At 44.3% G+C, this 24,240-nt stretch overlaps 1 protein-coding gene across 2 annotated transcripts in view; it reads left to right on the forward strand.

The window, feature by feature from the left end:
* The window catches only part of MAF (MAF bZIP transcription factor), a 328,059-nt gene that overhangs the window by 31,534 nt on the left and 272,285 nt on the right, over positions 1-24,240 (forward strand). The window lies entirely within an intron of this gene.

Here is a 24,240-nt window from a genome sequence, read left to right on the forward strand (position 1 = left end):
CAAGAATTCACCTTTAGAGCCTTATTGAAATAAGGGCGAAGCTCAAAGAGACACTGGCTGGCAGCTAGAAGATTCCTTTTCCGTGAATGAGACAGCATTTTGCACACACCTCCCTGGACAAAAGAAGGCCCATAGAGGGGATTTCTTTATTGGGTGTACCGCGTATCAGACTATTCATGGAGGCAACGATGGGGAGGAAGGTGACATGAAAACCTTGTCCCAGCCCTGTGAGATCTTACTGTCAATTTAAATGGTGCTCGCTACCAGCAGCACTGATCTCCAGCTGGATGGCCATCTTCTTAATGTCATTTGACTAAGCAGGTTAGAGCGGGCGGCTGGTCCCAGGGAGAGGCCCTGGCAGGCGGGCTCTGTGGCTTGCAGGAGCACACGGTGACCAGGAGCACCCGCGACGGAGTCAGACAGGCCCTCGTCCAGCCCGCCTTGTGGCTTCCTGGCTGTGTGGCCCTGGGTAAACTTGGCTTCCTCAGTAATCCCAAGGGGGCTTTCCCCTCTGCTCCCCAGGGCTGCAGGGAGGTGCCCCCAGGACATGTAGCAGGACAAGAAGCACAAAAAAAAGAAATAAGCAAAATTAGGTTTGTAATATCAATGGCAATTTTCTTTTCCTTCTTTATTTTTATTTTTTTAAAAAGAGAAAGCAAAAAACAAAGCATAAAAAAAAAAACCCACTTGGCTGGTGGCTTATACCATCCCATTTCTCAGCTGCCACTGATTGGACATTATATATATTCATTTAGATTTTACATATATATATATATATATATAAATAACTGATACTAAAGTAGTAATGAAAAAGCAGATTGAATGAGCCCCCCTTCTAGCTAATATTTACTTTTTAATGGTAGGCGATCTCTCTTTATTTGCAGTTTATCCATCCCTGGACAGACCAAGGATTGCCGTCAGGGACTCTATAAAATCCTTTAAAATGGTAGTCAGTGTTCTGTCCAAGTCCATTTTTCTGGAAAGATGGTCCCTACCTTCATCAGAGCCTCAAACAATCCAGTAGCCAAAGAGTTTGGAAATGAAACCACAGGTTCTGAAGGCCTTGTGAGATTACCAGGGCTGGGGCTGGAGCCGGGGAGAGCCGGCGCCCTTCACTTCTCACCAGGACCAAGGACGCAGGCAGTCTGGACTCCAGCGCGGGGTGCCCCTAACTAGTGGGGTACGACACGTTTCTCTTTGACCTCGGTGCCCTCGTCTGGAAAATTGGGGTAACAGGGTACACACTGCGGCATGGTCGGAGGGTTCGGTAGCCACGATGAAGTGGGGAGCGGGGCGTCAGCCCAGGATGAACTCCCCGCACCGTGCCACCCCGCTTACATGCTTGGTTGGCAAGAGGCTTCTGAGGTTTCTTCCCCAGTGAAGAGCTGCAGCCCCTTCCCCAGCTGTCCATCAACTTGCAGGACTGGGCAGCAGGCAGGGTGAGAGGCCTTGCAGCGTGGCCCCAAGCCCCTGATCTGTACCGCCTCTCTGGACCGGCCTAGGCCCCTCTGACCCCTCTCCCAGTACCCCAGTTCCTTCAGAACGCTGACAAGTTGACATCTCACTCCAAGTGCAGTGTGTTACTAGGCTTACAGATAACATCATTTTTAAGCGGGCCAGTGTGACCAGTTCATAGCTGCTTCCCCTTACCTGTCTCAGGGTTCCACTGTGTCACCATTGACCTTACTCAGCTCAGGACTGATACTTGCTCTTTCTCCTCCAAATTCCTCCCTCTCCCTCCCCTTTCCCTGCAACCAGAAAGTGAACTCCCTAGAAACAGATACAGGAAAGAAGTATTCCAGCAAGGCAGGCATGTTTCGGAGGATCAAGAAATACTGCCCCCTTCTCTCGAAAAAAGCAAAATATTGCAGGGGTGGAGAGGAGAGAGGCTGCCCTGCAGGACTTTGCATTGAATTATGCAGTGGAAGCCTCTGAGTGGGAGTCCCAGGAGGCCCGAGGGGCGCGGCAGCAGAGATGAGGCGGAGGGAGTCCGGAGGAAGCAGACTGTGCTGCATGTGACATGTACCCGTCTGGAAGGCTCTCCCTCTCTGCCTTGGAAATACCTGGAATTGTGAGCTAGATTCAGAAGCTTCAACGTCCAGCTCATAGTTTGGGGCTGCCTTTCCTCACATCCCCAGATGGCCACAAGCCATCCTGCTCTGAGGAACCTGGAGGATGCTTTTTGAAAGTGAAAAACTGTATGGGGAAGAAGAAGGCGGCTTTCTCCTTCCTTCTTTCCAACATTGCTGAATGGGACGCCCCCCGAATCACAATCAGAGGTGAAATCAGATATAACACCCCCAGATCGCTCAAGCAGCCAAACACATTTTACGTGTGTGTTTGTTTTTGCTAGCTACTTATTTATTAAAACATCTACAGCATGGTTGTCTAATAGAAATAGAATGTGAGCCACTTTCAAAATTTTTAATCTTCTAGCAGCCACATTTAAAAAGGTAGAAACAGGTGAAATGATTTTTATTATTATTTTAAACCCAATATATCAAAATAGGATTATGACAACATGTGAGCAATATAAAAATGTAGTCATGAGATATTTTACAGTTTTGTGTGTGTGTGTGTACCAAGTTTCAAATTTCATATGTATCTTAATTTGGATGCTAAGTATTCTATAGTTAATGTGAATTAGATAGAGCCTGACCAGAACAAAGGTCAGAGGTGTGCTTAATAGAAAAGAAAGTTTTTTGAACTGCTTCACTTTTTAAATTTAAAAGTAAATCATGGAGAATGAAATATAAGCAAAAATTCAATTCCTAAGACACAATGGCCACATTCCAAGTGCTCCGAAGCCACATGAAGCCAGCTGCTATATTGTTGATAGGACGCTGTGCATTAGAGTTTGGGAGTCACCTGGTTGAAATTCAATGACTACCAGTTTGAGAATCACCTTTGTCTAGAAAGTCCAGTGCCTGAAGTCTGCGAGTTAGATCCACCAGAGGGTAAGCTGCAGGTGTCTGTGTAGTATAAACACCTAGCACAGCACCTGCACATAATCTATAATTAATAAATATTTGCTGAATGGATGGATGGACAGGACAAGGGACAAATGAAGAACTTCCTGCCAGGTAGATACATGTGAATTTCAAAAAGGAGCTTGATGGGATTTTTTTCAGGTGTGGGGGCAGGGAGAAGAATGTGTTGTCTAAAGAAGAAGGGAAGGGTATACTCTATTTCTGGGACCAGGAAGGGGCTGGATCCAGAGGGCTAGTTTGGAGGTCTCCTACAGAGCTACTCCCTGGGTGGGATGGTATTTCCTCTTTCTCTTTCATTTGCTCTTCTAAGAAGTAGGTCCTGGGTTACGGCCCTAAATAGCAGCTTTCTGGTGAGTGTGGGTCCTTCTCCAAAGCAGGGAGGCTTTAGGATGAGGATTAGACAAAGCTTGAAACTCTCCCAGGTCTGCAAATGTTGGAAAATCTGCCTTCTTAGGGTTATACTTATGAACAAGGCTGAGAAATATTCTGGAGTACTAATTGGCGTCCATGGTGTAGATAGTATAGAAAAATGTTGTGTACTTTGCTTAGACAATGGTCCTTTAAGCTTTTGAAACAGATTTTTCTTAAGGACTGAGAGCTGTGCCTCTGACTTCTGGGTCCTAGAACTTTGGGAGGAAGTCCACTCCCTTAGTCATTCATTCATCCTTCCATTCATTTATTCATTTACCTGACACATCATCTATTAAGAAAGTATTGTGTGAGGCAGTGGGATTCTGAGAATATGTATGGCGACAAAAGCAACCTGTCCCTACCTATCTATAGCTTTACAATGTGTTGGCACAGCTGGGCTTTAACACAAACATTCTACCATTGTGCTACATTCCATGAAGGCTGAGAACCAAAAGCTGTGACCACACCTGGTCTAGATATTAGAAGATGTGAGATTTGTGTTGAGTGTTTAAGCATGAGAAGGATTATGTCTTGAGAAATTACAGCAATGAAGATGGAAAAGAAGAATGTTTCCCAGGTAGAACAAAGGACATATCAGAAGGCTGCAAACAGGAAGGTACTGAGAGCTGGCCAGTGAGTGTTTGTGAGCTTGAGGACAAATGGCTCATGTCAAGGCTAGAGACATTGTTGTGTGCATTCTTAGCTCCTTTGTACCTTGCTTGGTGCCCAGCACACCACAGGTGCTCAACAAATATTTTCTGAATTAATGTAGGCAAATCTTTATCCTGGGAAGCCCGAGCTTTGGGGACAACTCTTGTCAGGCACCCAGACACACCACCTCCTCTGTTCTCAGCCCATCGAGTTCCATTCAGAATTGTGTGGATGATTATTCTCAGTTTCTTTGGCTTTGGAGAGCATTTTCTGTTTCTCTCTCTAAGACGTTGCCCACAATCACACATGTTCAGAGAGAAACACACAACATAGTTCAGGTTATTTTTTATTCTTATCTGCGCAGCCTGTGTTTTGTTTTGTATTGTTTTTAAATTTTCAATACTATATTGGTCCACCTTAATTTGAAATGCCCACATGGAGAGTTGCATAGGGTTCTCTCCTCTGTTTTCTCATCTCAAATGCTTTTGATTTCTCTGATTTAATCAACTGGGTCTCCAAAGCAATATCTGACTTCCAGCATTTCTCTAAAGGATAGCATTAGTGACATAGACATAAGGGAAACACATCAAACAAAACTAAATGAAAATAAACCAAAACAATGATATAGTAGAACTTTCAAGGACCCATGATCTGCTTTACCACATCTGCCCATCAGATATCCAAACCAGAAACTGATGTAATAGAGAGGAAGAAAAAAGAGGGTGAAATATGGAGCTATCAGCATGTTTCATTTCGGTTGGCTCCTCCAACTTAAAAATTGAACCATGTTTAACATCTTAATTAGGGACAGTAATGTACAACATTTTTTTTTTCTTTATGAACATTTAGTAATTTACTCTGGAAGTAAATTGTAGTCAATTTATCTGCAGTGACAAGTCGGTAAAACATGGGAAGGCTTAAGCTTTTCAATCACCTGGTATTTATTTTCTGCTTTTACTACTGAATGGAAGGCACGGAAGAAGGTAAGGAGTGTGTGCAGCTCAGGGTAGATGCTGTGCCTTTTGAAATCTGCCACTTGCCAGCTTCCCCTTTGAAAGGCCCAGTCTAATTTTTGCTAGCTGTCATGAGCTTAGAATTTGCATAGAGACATGCATTGTTGATGAGAAAGAATGACTTGGGCTTTTGGGTTCTTTCGATGAGGATGACCAGGGTGATTCAAGTGGTAAACCGAACCCCTGTCTGCTTTTAACAGTGGTTCGTTCTAATGAGAGTGTTACCGCGCGTGCATAAACCATCAGTAGCTGGAATCAAAGGGCTTCCTCCTCGGGCTTTCTTCTTGGTGGTGCAAGCTTGGTTAATAGCTAAGCCCACTCAAACCACGGCCAGTGTCCTCTGGCGTGCAGTGCTTGTGTTTGACAAGTTGTAGTGTGGTTTCAGAAATGGCAATTAGATCAAAGTAAATAGCCCCCAAACACAAGCAACCAGGAGAGATTGCAAAGACACACCCAGGGTAGGGGTTTTTGTGGTGTTTCTGTTGGTTCTGAAGAGAAGTGCATGTGTGTAGCCAAGAATAAACAAATTCTGTAAATAATTTGACTTCAGAGAAAGGAAGCGTGAAGGTTACCCTGTGATCATGTCTGAGTATTTAAAAACCTCCTAAGGATCAGGAGGGAGCCCCTGTTCTGAACAAGAGAACGAGGTGACAAATCCTAGAACCACAGGAAAGATTGTGGTTTGGTTAGGTTTTAACCAGGGAGAGTTGCTGGACTCATGAACAGAACCCCCGCCAGATGGTAAGATTTAGGAGGACAGGGACTATCTGCTTGGCTCGGTGGTGTAGTCTCAGGGCCTAGGACTGTATCGCTTCTTTTCCTGAAAATCCTCCACTCTGTGCATCTTCAACGGGCTCAGCTACCCCTTGCTTCACTCTCTTTGTATAACAGAGCTGATCCCCCAAAGTTTGATCCCAGCCTTCTCTTTCCTTTTAAGTGAGAAAGTGAATGACAGTATAAAGTCAGTTCCAATAATGCTTTCTAATTTTAACCCAAAGAAGTAAAGGACTTCTTTGTCACTTGAAATGACAAATCATAATAATTAGGTTAGCCAGAGAGAAGGCTACATTGACTTTAGACCACGGCATTTCCTTGAGAATGGTAGCTTGAACCACACTTCCTTTTCTTTCCCTTCCTCCCGCCTTCCTTCCATCTCTCTCTTTTTAGTTTAATGCTTCCAGTGTACTCTTTCAGTAGGTCTAGCTCAAGTATATATGGATACATTTCCCTTTCACACTTTGATTTCCAGCATTTTATGACACACATACTAATAAAATGACCCCCACGGACCAAAATCGATCCTGTTGTAATGTGTGTTGGCTTGGATGGTGTCTAGCTGGCTTGCTCCATGTGGTCATCAGGTTCCAGGACAGTTTTACATCCTGGTATGTGGGAGTGGCTGAGAGAGACCACCAGGCTTTCCCTGAGCTGCTCCCATCACAATATGGAGCCTTTACTGCCCTCTGCCCAGATGCACCATCAGCCTTGGCTTCAAGATCACTCCCCGTAGAAGTCTTCTCTTACTGACTGAATTAGATTTTGAGCCTCAGATTTATGGCCCCATATTACCTGTGTATCTCTTTCCTATTTGCATTTCAGCTCATTGGGATGAATATCCTTTTCCTCCTGTATCCTTGCCCCTCACAGAGTACTCAGCATATACCAGCCATTTAATATGTATTAGTTGCATACATGAGAAATTACACATGACCCAGTCTTTGTAATAATAACTAGCATTATTGAAGGATGACCATACTAAGGTATTCCTCTTAGTCTTTGCAACACTCTACAAGTTGGCCACTGTTAGGATCCCTCTTCTGCAGATGAGGAAACTGAGTCATAGAAACGCTGACATGCCCAAAGTCACAAAACCAGTAAACAGTGGGGTACAGATTATAGGCACAATTAGTGCCCAGAACCCGAATAGTCTTAGTTCATTCAATTCTGCATTTGGGCTGACTCTACTAGTAGATGTAGTACTTCTGCTCACAGCTAGGGTTGTTCTCACTCCCCCTGTACCTGGGGACCTGGAAAATGCTGTGACAAGATTATTGGCAAAGAGAAGATCCAGGTTTCTCCTCCTCCACCCTCAAATTGCTGACCTTGGCCATTGTCTAATTTTCTCCTCCAAAAATGGAAACTTTGGGAAATTACCTTGGCAGAAAAGTCTTTTCTAGCTCTTCCCCAGAAGCCCAAGCACTGATAGAGCTGGCGCTAGCAATGGAATTGAATTAAAAAAATCTCACTAGCTGAAGTTGGTCAAATGGAGTGTTGGCCGAGGAGAGCTTGCATGTGTACAAAGACAACATGGCAGAGAACCTATAGTGGAAAATCACCAACCTAGCTGACACTATTCCAGTGCTTTCCTTCTGTCAAGCACTGTTCTAATCGTTCCACGTATATTAAGTTCTCACAACAACCCTAGAGTGTGGTTATGACTAATCAGCCCCATTGTTCAGATGAGTAAATAGAGGCATAGAGATTACATAGTTAATATGTGAAGGTGCCGATTGTGCTTGAGACTAAGAATAACAGAAAGATATTTGCAGAGGGTGTTCACGCATCTATTCTCTCTACTCAATCCTCACTCCATAATTTCTGTTGAGTTGGTCACGAATCACCAACAAATTTCTAAGCTTCAATCTCTTGAAGGCTGAATTCCCCTCAAATGAGATTCTGTAGCCTTACATCCTCTGAAGGGTTTTTCTTATGGGTTCAGGTGTAACAGCCAGGGACCACAGAAGGCAGGAACCCAGTGTAGCTCTCTATCTAAAATCAGTGAGCTGGATCAGATCATGGCAAAGCTTGTAAACACTCAGGGGAGACTTTGAGCAGAGGCTTGAGCTAAGTGGTAAAGGCAGTATGGAAATTTACTGGCTACTCAAAGGGAGAGAAAGACTTCCCAGAAAGATGGAGGCATGAGGTAGTAAAATGCATTGGATAGCACTGACTGTATGACATGAGAAGCTCAGCCACAGTAATGTGCTAAAGCGCAAGCCGATTGTCAAGTTTTCAAGAATTTTGTGAACTGATTGTTAAACAGCCATTATTTAAAATTAAATTATATAAAATTGTAACTAAATGTATTATATCATAATCAGGAAATTATAATAAGATAGTATGTAAACAAAATTATACTTCTTAATTATTTTACTATATTTTGGTATTTATGCCCTTGAGATTATTTATAGCTATTGTATCTGGTAGAAATACTATGTAGTGATGTGGTAATGTAGATCTCTTCCCAGCACTGCAGTTAGTACTGTCACACTGGGGGCTTCAGAATCAGCCATAGTGAGAGTATTTACACCAGAGAAGTTGGCAAACACTGTAAAGGAGAACTTTCTTCCTGCCAGAGAGCTGGTTGTTAAACATTGACCAGCACACCACTCGCTGCTCAGCGTAAGAAGAGACCAGTTATCGAAGGACATTGACTGCATTTCAGAGACCTCAGGTTGTAATCTATAATATACTGGTTCTTGCCTTAGCTCAGGTTCCTGAAAAAAGGGAGCCTGAGGTAAGCGTTAAGCACTGATCTTTTACTGGGATGCGCAACCCAAGGACAGCCTGGGTAATGTTACAGGGAGGTAAAACATGGGGGATGGAAGCAAATACAAGGTGATGGACTGGTGGACAGGCAAGGCCCTGAGAAACTGAGGGAGCACACGAGATGTGTCCATTACAATTTTAAAGCTTTAGGATACCAGAGTCTTCCATGGTCGGTGTTCCAGGTCGCATCTTTTTAATTCTGGGTCTTTACAACTGGGATGGGCTCAGGAATTGCTCTTTTTAGTGAGAGGTCGTCAATGGGCGACACCCAGAGGAACGTCGGGAGAGAGCAATGGGAGCTCATCTCTTTTAAGCATCCTCATGCGCCCTTGTTGTCTTCCTGTCCTCCATCTTGACACATATTCTTTCTGAAATGTTATCAGACGTTGAGAACTGTGATCCAATTCCGAGCCTTTTCAGCTTCCCCCACCAGCCCACAGATCCCCCTGGGCCTCGGCATCTTTGGTGCAGCACCCATTCTTGATGAGTGAGGAGCACAGCGACCAAGGTGGGCTCCATAGACCAGCGAGCACAGATATGGGACACTTTACCTGGTCACGTTACCTCTTCATGTCCTCAGTTTCCTCCTCTGTAAATTGAAGGTCCTGGTCACCACCTCATGTGGCTATTTGAGAGGGTCACATTAGGGGAACTGTGTTCTGCAGTTTGCACAGTTCCCTGACCATTAGGTAATTGAATCGTGCTTTAGCTGTTAGGGCGATTTTGGTGGTGGTTGTTAGTAGTGGTGAGAGCTACGAGAGAACTGACTGGAGAACCATGGTGTTTTCCTGCGTGCCCTATCAGCTGCCCTTCAAGGAGGCAGAGAAAAGAACACAGAGGACTCTCTGCCTTCCCCTGGGCTTCCTTGGAGGCGCGGGTGCTGCTGCGGGAGGGGCTGGCCCCTGGCAGCTTTCTGACCAGGCTGACTCCAGCTGGGCCAGTCCACAAGCTCGTGGAAAACAGCAGACTGTGTAGCAGAGACAACATGCTGAGGCATCTCTTTAATGAAGGTGCTTTCTGAGCACAAGCTGATTCCAAACTGTCTGCCGGAGCCTCTCCCAAAAGGAGGCTTCTGTAACGGTGGCAGCAGAAGTTTCCAGGAACATCAGGATGGGCTCACACCAGCCTCTCCTTTGGCCCAGGCTCCTGTCCTTTGGGCAGGGGCTCAGAGGGACCAGGGTCTTTTGGAGGCTGTTCAGCCCACTACTGAGCAAAGCAGGCTTCTCTTACATTATGGAGAGTTGGAGAAAGTCAATGCAGTCCCTGGAGGTGCTGTGGCCTCCCTCAAAAGACACCTAGATCTGTTGCCAAGACAGAGGTTCAGTGCGACAGCTGGCATTTTTTGAGCATCTACTATGTGCAAGACACATTGTCTTCTCACTTCACTTAATCCTCCCAAATATGCCAGGCTGGGGTTGTTAATAATACATTTTGCAGAAGGGGAATTTGAGGATCACATAGAATGGAAGTTCAGACCTCAGGTTGCCCGCAACCAAAGCCTTTGTGTTCTTTTAACCTTGCCTCATGGAAGCTCGGGGCCCTTGTCACATCTTCTGTTGCCCCCACATTTAACTGGTGTGACAGAATGGAATCTGGTAGATTGGGGTTGCAGGGGCATTGGAACCACAGTTCTGCTCTCTCATTAGGCAGTGTTTACCCAGCACTGTGCAGCCACTCTAGAGCTGAGTACCCATAAGGGAAAAAATATGCTCCCAGGAATCTGTCCAGTGGCAGCAGCTCTAGATGAGGACAGCACAGGACCTGCTGCCTGGCAGAGTGGTTTGTGGTTTATGAAGCCAAATGACAAGGGCTGAGATCCTGTCCAAAATGGGGGATAGGGATGAACCAGAGAAAAGGAGGGAGGGTCAAATTATTGTGGAGTTGGGGAAGTGTTACCAAAGAGGTAAGACTTAAAATAGTTTTACAGGTAGATGAGAAATTGTCCAAACAGCCAGAGGAGAAGTAGTTGCAAATGAGAAAACAAGGTGCAAAGCCGCAGAAGCTGGAGGGAGCAGGACATTGTCCCGGGAGCAGCCAGCATTTCCCTTTGTTCTTAGAGCCAGGTGCAGCACAATGGCCCACCAGACAGGGCAGGTAGGTTTGGGGGCAGATAGGTCTCGGGTCTTTATGCCAAGCTAAGGAGTCTGCATTTTAGCCTACCAGCATTTTGAAGCTATATCTTCTTTAGAATCCCAGAGTATTTAAACACACACACACACATGACAACAACAGCAAAACACCACAGCAAAGCTGGGTTGAAGCAGGAGGCAGAATTAGGTAGGGCAAGGTCCAGCCCTCAAGATCAGGAGTTGACAGAATTTTTCTGCAAAAGGCCAGATAGCAAATATTTTCAGCTGGCTTTGGCACAGGATCCAGCTCTGCTGTTGGAGTGAGAAAGCATCTGTAGATGCTATTGAAATGACTGGGCGTGTCATAAATCAATTGTATTTACTGACATTGAAATTTGACCTTCATAGAATTTCTGTGTCATAAAATATGATTCCTTTTATTTAAAAAAAAACCTGTCTAAAATGTGAAAACCATTCTCAGCTGCTGGGCTGTTCAGAAATAGGCAGCAGGGATTTGGACCGTAGCTTGCCAATCCCTGCTCTAGGACACCAGGTGGCCCGTGACCGAGCGTTTTGGTGCTCAGAGCTACAAAACAGGGAGACAGTTTTGAGCAAGGAAGTGAGGGATGGGACTTTTATTTCAAAAGATCGCAGAGACAGCGAGGTCCTCATCCTCCACACTTGGAAGTATCAGGGCCACATTGGGAATTGCATGAAAAGGAGATGGGACTGACTGAAGCTTCACCATGCCCTTAACTGATGTCTTAAGTGACTTTAAGGTGTGCACTCCTGCAGTGAAAACAGTGCAAGGAGGTGGGTGAGGGACTTTGAATGAGAGACTGCCCATGCTTAACCTGTTTCACAACCAGAAATAATGCACTGAGTGCCCTTGCTGCCCTGCCTGGCGTTCTGATCGCGAGGAGGAGCCTACTCAGCGTGATTGACTCTGCCTGCAGTCGGAGAGCACTCCTGTGGGAGCGAACCCTGGCTACAGATCCAGGTACACAAAGCCATCTCTTCCTCGGGTGACCCCTGTGACCAGTGAGGTCACTCAGGGGAAGGGACCCAGTTGACGTCCTTGGCAGTGCTCTGTGGCTCCCCAGTGTTGGGGTCCTGGGCAGGAGGGCTGCGCACAATAGGCCTTTGTGCCCTTAGCCCCGCTGTCAGTGGGGCCATGGTGATCTTCTGGATGTGCCGTGGTCACTGCCGTGGGGAAAGCAACGCGTGGTGGCCCCATACACCATGGTTCTGGAGGTGACCCTCAATCTGGCGAGGTATTTCTGGAGACATCTCTGCACTCTCCCAGGGTCCTCTGGGTTCCTCTTTATAATAATCTGGTCAGGAAGCTATAGGTACAAAGAATCTTCTATGTGCCTAAAATGTCAATAGACTTAACACCAAGAGACTCTTTCTCTGGGCACAGCTTAGAGGGTACAGAACCCTACCATACCCAAGCTGGGACAGTTACACCCATGAGCACAGCTGTGGAGATGGGGACAGAGGTGGTGAGGAGAAGGTATGAGTGGAGGTTTGTGCGAGGCCATTCCTTATTCCAAGGAGGGTAGTAATCTTGTGTCCCGGTGTGGCCACCACTTCAGCGGTCCACTTACGGCCTTGATGGTATCCTGCTAGCTGCTGTTGTGACCCAGAGAGAATTCATGTGGGCCACGTGGTGAGCAGTGTCCAAGTGAGATCTTGGAAGAGTTGACTGATTACAGGACTCGGAGATTAATGGTTAATCAGATCACCCAGTGTTGAAGGAGGCGCAGGAGTCCAGCTGGAAAGCATGGCGAACTGGAGAATTGATGTCTGTCTCCCTCTTCCAACCCCTGGCTCCCCTTTCCCCTACTCTTTAGTCAGGGGTGCAGTTGTTGCCCAGTTCTTCCTGTCCCCTTTTCTGTCTCCCCAGAAAGTCTTACTTATCACTTCTCTTTTCTCCCAAGTCACCATGTCTTTGGCCATAACATTAGCACTAACTCTGGTTAATGGCCCCCCATCCATCAGGTCAGCATAGTTATCAATCACCAGGCATGGTGCTGGGCTCTGCAGATACAGTGGTGGGCAGCGGAACTCTGAGCCCCTGTTCTCGTGGAGTTTCAGGGTTTGGGGGAGGAGCATGTTTGTGGGGGAAAAGTTAGTGTGGCAGCCTTGGGGAGATGGAGGTGCAGCATCAGTGACAGGGAGAGCTTCTCCAGCCTTGGGTTATGCTGCCACCAACGCCGGACAGAGTGTCTATGTGCAGGAACTCAGCTAATTGCAAGTTAAACTCTGGACATGGAGCCACATACGGGCTTGCTTCCTTTCCAGCTGTTTCGGGGTTCACCTTGATTTTTTTGAATCATTACTTTATGTGGTGCTGCCAAGGAAATGGCAGTTCAGCCCTATATTCAGTGTAGAGAAGGCAGTGGGCTTTCCCCTTCGGGGTTGGTGGAAATCAGGGCTGCCCAGAGGAGGCGGCTGTCTTGCCTTTCCTGCCAAGGCTCTTCCATGGCACTTTCTCAGATGCTGCAAGATGACCCACGATGGTGTCAGGCTTCGGACAGACAAAATGGAACCAAGGGGGATCATTGTCAGAGGAGTGTCAGCCTGAAAGGGAGCTTTCCGCACTGGGGAGGTGGCCAGTGTAATTGAAGCAGGGCTTCGCTGGCCGTGCCAGGGGCCAGACGCAGAATCAAGTTCAGTCTTTGCTAAAAGCACACAAGTTCCTCCCCTTGAATTTGACATGATGGCCTGAAATTGTAGAGTAACTCAGAGCCCCAACGTGCTTTCCAAGGCAGTGTATCATGGCTCTTCGTGTAGTGGAGAAGGCGGTACTGCCGAGTGGTCCCCCAGCCTGGAGTGGAGCCCAGCTCTGCCAATGCTAACTTTCCCAGCTGTCAGTGGGGGATTCTCTATAGCATTGTCCTTATAGAGTTCTGCTCAGTGAGCTCATGCATCCTCAGGTACTTGTACTATGATGGGCACACCAGGACGCTCTGTAAATGTCACCTGATGCCCTCTTAGTTGCCCTGGTTGTTAATTATCATCATCATCCTTTGCAATAAATACTGCACAACAGCCACTGTCTCCCAGCACTGGGCCCAGCACTTTGCATACACTAGTTCACTTAATCCTTGTAGCCATCTTCCAAAGAAGGTAAACACTACTCTTATTTTACACAAGAAAAACCTAGACAAAGGGACTTTGTCTATGTGTGCATGTGAGGAGGAGGAGATTTCTGAACAGTGTTACTTGCTAATGTAGATGACAAATCGAATCAGCCCAAACCTCATCACCCAGAGGTACACACTGGTAACTAGTTAGCAAATGTCCTTTTTAATTCAAAACAGCTTAAGGGGCATGGGCAGAGAGGCAGGCATGAGGCCTGGGCTCTCAGACTGCCAGCTCTAGCCTTTCCGATTCTGCCGTGCTGCAGCCCAGCTTTTGGGGTGTGGACCACCCTCCCTGGAGCACCCAGTGTCCCAGGGTCCTGCTGTGCTGTCTTGTCATGACTCCGTGAGTCTGGTGAGCAGGACATCAAGGCACCGGTTTATCTGGAAGTCAGTAAAGAAGTGCCATGGAGGAGAGAAGGAACAGAATACTGTGAGTCCATTAAAATAAAATGTTTTCCACAATGACACAAGACTTTCTATCTCCAAAGCCATCCATGTAGCCACACACTAATTAATGGTCAGTGGAGATATTGGGCTAGAAACCTTTCTTGTGGAAGTGTTTTATAATGTATCTATAAATCCAGAGGTTAAAAATCAACCAACAAACATACCCAACCCCCCACAAGCTGTTTTTACCTTGTTGTATATTAAGCTTCTTTTGTCTCTTGAATCCAAGGTACGAGTAATTCATTACACAATTGGACTTTATGGTTTGTTTATGCTGATTCCGATTGCAGAATAAATGACTACCTGGAGTTAAAAAAAAAAGAGAAAATTAATGAAAAAACAGGCATCAATCAAGAACATTTATGAATAAAGACTTTAAACATCCATACTTAGAAATATATATGATATTTAGAAATAGATCTGAAAAGACTTATGTAATGTGCTTTAATCAAATCTTGAAGAGAAATTGGCCAATAAATCAAACCTTGAAAAGAAATTGACCAATAAATCAAATTTGGAAAGAAAGTGACAGATAAATCAAGTCTAAAAAAGAAAACAACCACCATATTAAATCCATGATATGTTTATTAAAGCAACTGATCTCAGCTTTTTGTGAACATGTTTTTTTCCTTAGTCCATGCATTAGGAATGTATTTAGGAAACAAGTTACTTATGTGATATTTGCTACTGCATGTGTATGTGTATATAACATGCACAAATATAATTTGTAAACCTAAACAGTGAGTCGAGACCAGGATAGAGGAGACAAGGGGAAAAGAATCAATTGCAGACAAATGTCCAGTACCAGCCTGACTTTTATATGGCTTCAGGATTTATGCTGTATGGCGCCTTATATCGACTTGGCCGAAAAGTCTGTTACATCTTTTCTATACAATGGCTCTAGTAGCGCTTAGTTGTCTTTAATGTCATTCAAAACAATTTTGTTAGGTTGTATTGTGACAGCTTTCATATAAGCATGCATTTAAAAGAAAACTGATCAAAATTGGTGAATTTTTGTGCAGCCATTTTAATATTGAAAATGGAAGAAGATAGGTGACAAAGGTAAAAAATGCAACTGAAATTCAAAAAAAAAAAAGCTTTGTGCAGTGTATGGAGAGGGTGCTGTGACTGATTGAACATGTCAAAAGTGGTTTGTGAAGTTTCTTGATATTACTGACAGTTTGGCCAAATAATTCTTTGCTGTGGGGCTGTCTTAGGCATTGGAAGATGTTTAGCAGCACCCCTGGCCTCTACCCACTAGAAGCCAATAGTGGGAGATAGCCAACATACTCAAAATATCCAAATCAATGAAGTTACTAGTGAAAATGGAAACGGAGTCTTTTATTTCGCAGAAAAAAAACATGCCAGACTTTTGACCAACTTGATATATAAAGCAGCTGCATAACACTGGCCTTTAGGACATCGGCTGCTGAATGGCTAGGGACCCAAGGCAGACCTGACGGTTCTGAATACTCTTTCACAGGGAGTCGGGTTCTGCCAGTCCCAGGGGGAGCTGTTTTTTTGCACCCATACAGCAATATATAGGATACACTATTCCATTTGCTTTAAAATTCATTTCATTTTTCAGAGTTTTCCACAAAGCCATTTTTAAGTATATTTTCAAGATCAAGTTGTCTGCGTGTTTGGGAGTGAAGGACACTTCGAAGTCACCAGGCCTCTCTTCACTATTTATCTCATCCTTCAGCCATGGTGCTAGACATACCTTGTTTCAGAAGGTTGCCTGTCAAGGAAACAAGGGAAGAACTTTAGACTGGTACTCATGTCCTACCCAGCCACATGCTCTGCCCAGCCACACAGCCTGCATTTCCCAGCACATGTGTGAAGTAAATGTTTCTACGCCATTGCCCCCATAAGAAAACGTAGAGCTGTCAAATCCTATGTCCTAGCATCTGGGCTTAGACAATTCTCTGCATATAGATTCCTCTTTAGTTTCTAGTCCATAAATATGTCGTATTAGTCCATCCTTCCCACGGTGACTTCCAATGATAACAATAGTCGGTCAGTTGTCAGGTTAAGGTCTTTAGTGCACACATGTGTATGTGAGGCAGGCAATCTCACTTCCTTCCTCTACAGACAAGGAAACTGAGGCAGAAAGAGCACTTGCCCAAGATCCCACAGCTAGCAAGTAGTAGAGGCTGGATTTGAAGTCGTTTGTGTTCCTAACAAGATCTTATCCCCCTTCTCACTTTCAGCTGTGTTTACTCCATTTCCTAAACATATGACCATGTTGGTGTCACTTTGAAAGCCAGCTCCCAATTCCTGTTTTTACTCTTGACCACATGGTATTTCTCCCCGAATCCAGCAAGAAACCATAGGAGATAAGAGTTCATGGCCAACTTCTTCCAGTGCTTATAAAAATTAGTTCATGTAAAACAAGCTGCCTCTCTTAAGACCATCATGGTCTAACATGAAATGGAATAGTTTTAACCTTTAGAAGCTTCCATAAGGATAGATTCCCCTGGTGGGAACTTTAAAAACAATTTTTATCACTTCCAGCATTTTTTCAAACATGCCAAAATTCTCTTGCTTTTCTCTCAGCCCAAAGCACCCCACTCCATATAGAAACTGGTAAAAATTATGGTATATGATTGGAATGCTCATTTTCTAAGTGTAGTTTAGGGTTAAGCCCATAACAACCCACTCTGAGAAGAAAAAATACTTATCTGGTTGATTTTGATTTCATCTGTATTATTAAACAATAACATTAAACTAAAATGTCTCAGATTTTATTATAATAAGATGGTCATAGCCCTATGCTAGGACTTCTTGGCCTTTTCCCCATGGAGATCAAGTGTTAGGGTTCATCCAGTCTCCTTAACCCTTTAATGATATTGGTTGATTGTGTGTGTGTGTGTATCTGGTAGATTGGTAGATTTTGGAAAGTCCACTATTTTCTACTGGAATTGCTTTTCCCCCGTGGTTGGTGAAAAATTAAAATTTTACACTGAGGTCAGCTTCTTGGGCATGTGCTGTGTGCAGTCATCCAGGGCTCTGTGCTGAGAAGGGTCCCCCACTTGGTTCAGTGCTTTGCTGTCTCCTTGAAATGCTTGATACGGTGTGAGAAGGGGTCCTGAATTCTCATTTTGCAGTAGGCCTTGTAAAGTATGCAGCCTGTCCAGTCCTGCATTCCCTACCTTTAACAAAATACATACTTATCTTCTCCAAGTTTGATTTGCTGGCATTCGAGGTCTGTATTGGTTTTAAATATTCCGGTATCTTTTGTAGTGCCTACCCTGTAGTCCTTTCTCCTACTGGCCTTACTTTTTCCCATCACATTTTAAGGATGGAATGTAAAACCATGGAGGGAGAGAGTCTCTAAGACATCTATTTAATATTCTAGGAGTTAAGAAGGAAAACAAATGAACAACCAAATATATGTCAAATGACCTCTTGGAAAGTGATAAAAGGCTGTCGTCCGGCTCAGAGGTCTCTGACCAGAGACAGTTTGAGCTCTTGAGCTCATGCAGAACAACCTTGAGACCTTATGGGGCTCCTTTCAGCCATAGCCAGACAGGAAAAAAGGGGGTCAGTCTCACCTATTAGTATTACCGGGCGAGCACCTCTGTCTGTAATTTCAGGTTTGCCATTTCTAGGTAACGGTGATATATAATATCAGTCAACTTTCAAATATGAATATTATTAATGCATATTACTAGTTAATATATTAAATAAAACACTTAGTATTTTTTCTTTGCCTGTTGATATTTAAGTGTTTTGTAGGAAAAAATAACGATGGAATATCAATTAGGAAAACAACATTTGAAATCACTCTAAATCAGCACTGTCTGATAGAAATTTCTCAAATTATGGAAATGTTATATATCAGTGCTATCCATTGTGGTAGCCACCAGCCATGTATGACTATTAAATACTTGAAATAAGGCTAGTGTGGCAGAGGAACCAAATTTTTAATTTTAGTTAATTTAGCCATATGTAGCTAGTGCCTACAGCACAAAAAGTTATTCCTCTTATTTTTTGTATATGCTCTTCTCTTCTGTATCCAAGTTTATTCTTTTCCCATAGCTGGCACCCTCTTACTGCCTGTTATATGGCTTTTCAAAACTACCTTTACAAACTCCCCCCCCCCCCATTTTGGTCTAAGATTCTAAGATGGAGGGTCTTACCGAATGGCTCCTTATGTTGGTACAAGAAGAGAGAACCTAGAAATTGCTCAGCTAAACACATGGGATCAAAACTTGGCCAGACTTGAGGAGTGCCATATCGTGACATCCCAGATGGTGCGGCCTTTACACAGAGAAGCACTGCTTAGTGGCTGGGTTTTCCTCTCCAGCCTGCAGGAAGTCACAGAAAAGTGGGAGGGGCTGCCATACTGAGCATATCCAAATATTGGTTGAGCACCCACTACGTGTCAGACATAAACACATTGTGTGCACAGCCCTTGTGGCCTAGCAGCAGGCCTTCGATGTAGTACCATTTGCATTTTATATTTGAGGGAAGCGAGAATGGAGAATGTGACTCGACCAGGGTGATGTCGCTTGCACATTACAGTGCCAGAACTGGACTCTACTTCTCTGTGGCTCGCAAACACTTACTATTTCCACTCTTGCGTGTCTACAGGATACTGGGGTATAATGTTGACAGGCATAGGTAGTATGGGTGGGAATTGTTCCTCTTGTTCTTTTAAAACCTGGGAATACTCTGCTTTTATTTCTATGGTCAGTCATCATGATGTTATCACCTGAATAACTTTGTCCAGTGAAATGCAAAATTCGTAATGACATGGTTCTGCTTTTTAAAAAAATCTTAACATTTTACAGACCTTTATTGCATATGTGATTGTGACAGAGAGACAGAGAGAAAACACAACTGTGTGCGCGAGCACACACACACAGTGCTGGTATGTCACAGGATGGGATTATTTCTCTTGTAGGAAAGGTTCTGCCAGCTTATGACATACAGGCTACTTGGAGTCCAAATTATGTGGAAAACAACCACCTGACATTCCTCCCTTCAAGCCTGTCACGACTGCCTTGTCATGGTCACTGGGGATTAGTCGAGGCCAGGGGCAATGCTGTGAATTGCTACGGGTTTGAGGTGTGAGGCCCAAAGGGGAAGGAAGTTAATCCCTTTCAACCCAGGAAACCCAGTTGACCCATCCGCACAGGCCCCAGAAAGTCCAAGCTTGCAAGATCACCCAGGCGCAGAGCAGCTTTGCCACTGTCATCAGATCTGGCCCCTGTGTGCGCAGCATCAGGAGTTCGGGTTGCAGGGGGAGGAAGAGCAGTTCCCTCTTTTGCTCACTGCTTCCCTTTGTTACCCAGGGGCCTTGGAGACCTCTGGGGTAAGTGGGGGTGGTGTGATTTGGAACCTTGCCATAGGCCTCATCCTTAGAGCCATTGACCCAAGTTGTTTGGGACACACCGGTCTGGATGCTGGCCTTGACTCTATCTAATCCAACAGGCACTTACTCATCATGTGGCCTGGTCCAAAAATAACACACACTAGGGGGCCCTTGGGGACACCCGGCCCAGCTAGCGAGAGGCCCCCAAAGGCCCAGGAACCCGCTTTCCTGTTTGCATTCCTGGCTATCGGCTTCGGCATTGCGGCGCTGGCCTGGCCTTTCTACTTCCTCAACATACTAAGGGCCCATTTGCTGTCCCTGTTCAGCTGCGCTCTTGCAATAGGCTTTCCTGGACCCTGGACTCAACTTGCGCGAATGCTCATGAGTACGCAGAGGAAACTGAAACCAAAAGACTGTAGCTTTTGGAGTCAGGAGCACCAGGCGAACCGGCTCAGCTTCTTATTCCAAAATCTATCTCATGCCATCGGGATGCTGGCTAATGCCAGCACTTAAACGTCTTTCATAATCATGTAGAACCCTAGTAGCTTAGCTGAAGGCGAGAGCCCTGGTAGCACTACGTCTGATTTCAGGCCCTGCCATTCACGCTGCCCTCCCCGCCCCCCGCACCCCCGCCGTGCACATGTGGGCCTGCCATCTCATCGCTCCAAGCCTCGTGTTCCCTCATCAGAACCATTCCTGTGGGGCAGCATTTTCAAGCGTGGGGGGCGGGGGAGATGGGCAATCATGTATACATAGAGTCCCCTCAGGGACCTGACAAGGCTTTCTGTCAGCACTCAGCATTACTGCGTCACTGAAAAAGGATTTGGATTATGGGCACAAGTATTTTCTGCACCAACAGGTGCATCGCCTGACCCTTGTGAAAGAGCTGTTGGAGTTGAGGAGATAGAATAATTCGGATTAGGATTTCCCCCAATTCTGGAATGTGTGGTTGCTGTAAAGGCACAGAAGCCTCTCGAACAATAGTAGCAAAAGTAGTAGTAGTAATAGTGGTAGCGGTAACAGTACCAGCAGTAATAGTGATAGTGCTAATGGTAGCAATTACTCTAGCAGCAGCAGTAGTAATAGCATAAGTGGTCACACCACTAAAAGCATCAGTAGCAGCAACATTAACAGGCAATTGTAGTAGTGATTGTAGTGGTGGTAATAATACTGGTAGTGCTAGTACTACTACCAGTAGTAGTGGTAAGAGTACTAGTAGTATAGTATAGTAGTAGTAGTATATTATAGTATTAACCTTGATAATGTGCTATGGCAGACCCTGCTGAACTCTTAACTTTCCCAACAACCCTAATAGCTGCTCTTCCCTACATGCAGCAGATGATCAGATCCGATGCCCACAGTTACGTGGAGAATTGTTTATTTCCATGCTGGAAGAGATACATCTTCATCATCTCCCTCATTGGGCCTTCGCCAGTCATGTTCCAATCTCTATGGTGCACACGAGGAAGCAGACGCCCAGCAAGGTGGCAAGGCTTCCCACCGCGACCCGCAGGGAGTTCCCCACTGAGACAGGTGGAGAGGGAGAGGCGGAGGGGGAGAAGGAACCTCATGAGGGGCCGCCCCAGCCCTCCAGATAGGTTTCTCCTTAGGTGGCCAGGGAGTCCCTTAGCTGTGTGGTTGCCCTTGTACTCTGAGTAGCTGATTTCAAGCTGTTGGGGCCGAGCTGTTTGTGGATTGATATCAGGATCGGTTGGTGCTCATGACTCTGTTGGTAGCCACTGAGGTCAGAACTCAGGGTCTCCAGGGAGGCAGACCCCCTGAGCACTGAGGCCTCAACCATAGTCTAGACCAGTCTGGACACGGCCTCTCTGGGGCGAGAAGGAGATGCAGTGTTCCACCCAGGTGGCCAACTTTTGGTCAACATGTCCATCACTTAACTTGCCTAATAATCCCTCCTCATTCCTGAACAACCTCTAGTCTTCCACCTGGCTACTGGCCTCAAGTGACCTCATAGGGCTCCTTTTGGCAGCAACTCTAGGACTTGAGTCTCAGTCCCTACCTTTAGCAGGAATAGCCTTAGAATTGGAGCATCTCCCAGCAGTGCGCTCCAGGGGAGACTAATCTGGTCATGTTTGCTTAAAATTTTTTCTATTATACAAATAATACAGTCTAATACTTAGGAAAAAAGGATAAATGAGAAACTAAAAATCACTCATAATCCCATCAGAGAAAAGTCACTGTTCTTTGGAGAACATTGTTGCAGTCAACTTTTTATGCATACATGTTTTAGAGTGTTTGGATCATGGTGCTCATGTGGTATTATACAGGCATGCATCCTGTATTTTCCACTTAAAGCTCGGCTACATGTGATTGTCTTTGTCTAAAAGTGACTTTTAAAACTCTACTGAATATCATACTTTTTGAATAAAATAGTCATTAAACTACTATAGGATATTTAGGTTGCTTCCCTCGTTTTCCTACTAGAAATAACACTATACTGAGCATCTTTTCATATGAATCTTCGTTGTAATCTCTGATTCTTTCTTTCATATTAATACTAACAAGTGGAATTATTTGTTAAACTCTGATTTTAAAATTCAATACATAAAATGAAATTACTTTCCAGAATGACTGAACCAGTTTGTACTATGAGGACCGTTATAGGAGAAAGCCAGTTTCACTGTAACTGTCCTGTTAGATCATTTTATAGAATTTTCTTTGATAGTGAAGCAAAACATCTTATTAATTTAATATATTACATAAATACATGCTATATTTATGTATTAATATACAGTATGCAACATCTTATATTTATATCTTTGTTTACTCTTGAGTATTTTTTATTTTTATTTATAGCCATTTTATTCCTCCTTCTATAAAGTGTTCTTTTTCTTTCTCCTCATATTTTTTCCACTTGAAATGATTATTGCTATTTTCCTTGTTCACTTCTCAGAGTTTTTGTGGCAAAATTTTTCCATGTTTATCTTTTAGCTTTTAATCATGTTTCTGTTTTTACATTACAACATATTGTAGTCAAGCTTAACATATTTTCTTTACTTATTTGTTTAGAAAGTTTCCCCATCTATATCAGTTAACTCTTTATCCATATTTTCTTCATGTTTATGATTTTGATATCTGTCATTTAATTTATCTAGAATTTATTTTGGCATTTGGTATTTGAGATGCTGACTTGATTTTTTTTTCATAACTAACAAATTTTTAACAGTAATTGTCAAAAGAGCCTTCATTATTCCATTGGTTTTGATGTACCTTTTATTGTGTTTTAACTTTACACACACACACACAGAAAAGGAGAGAAATCTTTTTTCAAGGATGTTTCACTTCATTGATTTATTATAGTTATGATAAATTTTAATATTTGCTATAATTAACATTTTTTGCAATCTTCGTTTTTGAACATTTCTTTGAAATTAAGAAAGGAAAAATAATACATTTTTTTCCTCTGAGTAAAGATATAGATTAGAATTCAAACTTTGTAGCAGGCCGGATAGATAAGGACTCAACTTCTGACTTTCAGATTACTAATTGTAGGCCAAAGTTGTTTTATCTCCCTGGGATTCAGTTTACACATCTGTGAAATGGGTAGGAGAGTATTCGGTCAGATGGATATCCTGAGGAACTACATCAAGCTTGGAGTTTAGGGCCTAAAATATAGAAGGTGCTCAATCAATGGTGACTGTCGTTCTCAGGTTCAGAGGTTTCACATTCCATCTCTGACCTCGTCTGGTAGGGTAAAGAAGATGCCAGCTGTCTCCTTGGCACCCTGAGCCCCTGGGTTTGAATTTTGCTGCTTTGACATTTCAAGGTGGCACATCTCTTGGCATTTGAAGAATTTCTAGGGGCCATCTGTTCTCAAGTCCATGTGCCACAAACACCAACCTGTTTCTAGTTGAAAAAATAAACTGATGGGGTTCAGAGATCTACAGAACAAAATCCACACCAGGGTGACATCCTTCTATGGTTAGTTTTGGTCTGAAACATAAGGACAAGGAGTCTGTCTTTGGAGTCAGACTGGCTGAGCTTGTAGACCAGCTCCATTGACTTACAGCTGTGTGACCTTGGGCACACTCCTTAACCATTCTAAATGCCAGTGTCCCATCTGTAAAATGGGCACTGCCAAAGTGCCTTCCCTCTAGATATCTTCTGACAAGTGACCATGAGTTTGACTGTAAAACACTCATCAAAATGTTTAGTATAGTAAATACCCCATGAGTATTAGAGGCTGACATGATACTGATGTTATCAGGTGTCGATGTGTATTTGGTTGTGTCTGCTAGCGCAGCCTCACAATGGAAAACCAGGCAATGCCGAAGTTGAAACAGTATGTCTGAGAGTGGCTTTGTGCTATTTCAAAGCAGATTTGAGCTGAGAATAGATTCACCAAATGACCCAGTTTATCGTTCAATAAAATGTGCTGATTTGGCAAGTTGAGAACACTGTCTTCCCAGCATCTTATGGCTATGCAGAGATGGCGAGCCTCTGGGTACATGCACACCCACACACACCCCCCCCCGCATGTACACTTAGTCACTCCCCTTGCGGAAGCCTGCAAGGTCTCCCTCCCAACATCATCATGAAACAGGTGGCTTTTGTTACTGTTGTTCTTGAGTGGCAGAAATTGGCAGTGAATTCCATGCTCTAAAATTTCATGGA

This window comes from Pteronotus mesoamericanus, unplaced genomic scaffold (genome assembly GCF_021234165.1).
Source record: "Pteronotus mesoamericanus isolate MK-2021 breed Mesoamerican mustached bat unplaced genomic scaffold, CSHL_Meso_final contig_52, whole genome shotgun sequence".
In the NCBI taxonomy this organism is placed as follows: domain Eukaryota; kingdom Metazoa; phylum Chordata; class Mammalia; order Chiroptera; family Mormoopidae; genus Pteronotus; species Pteronotus mesoamericanus.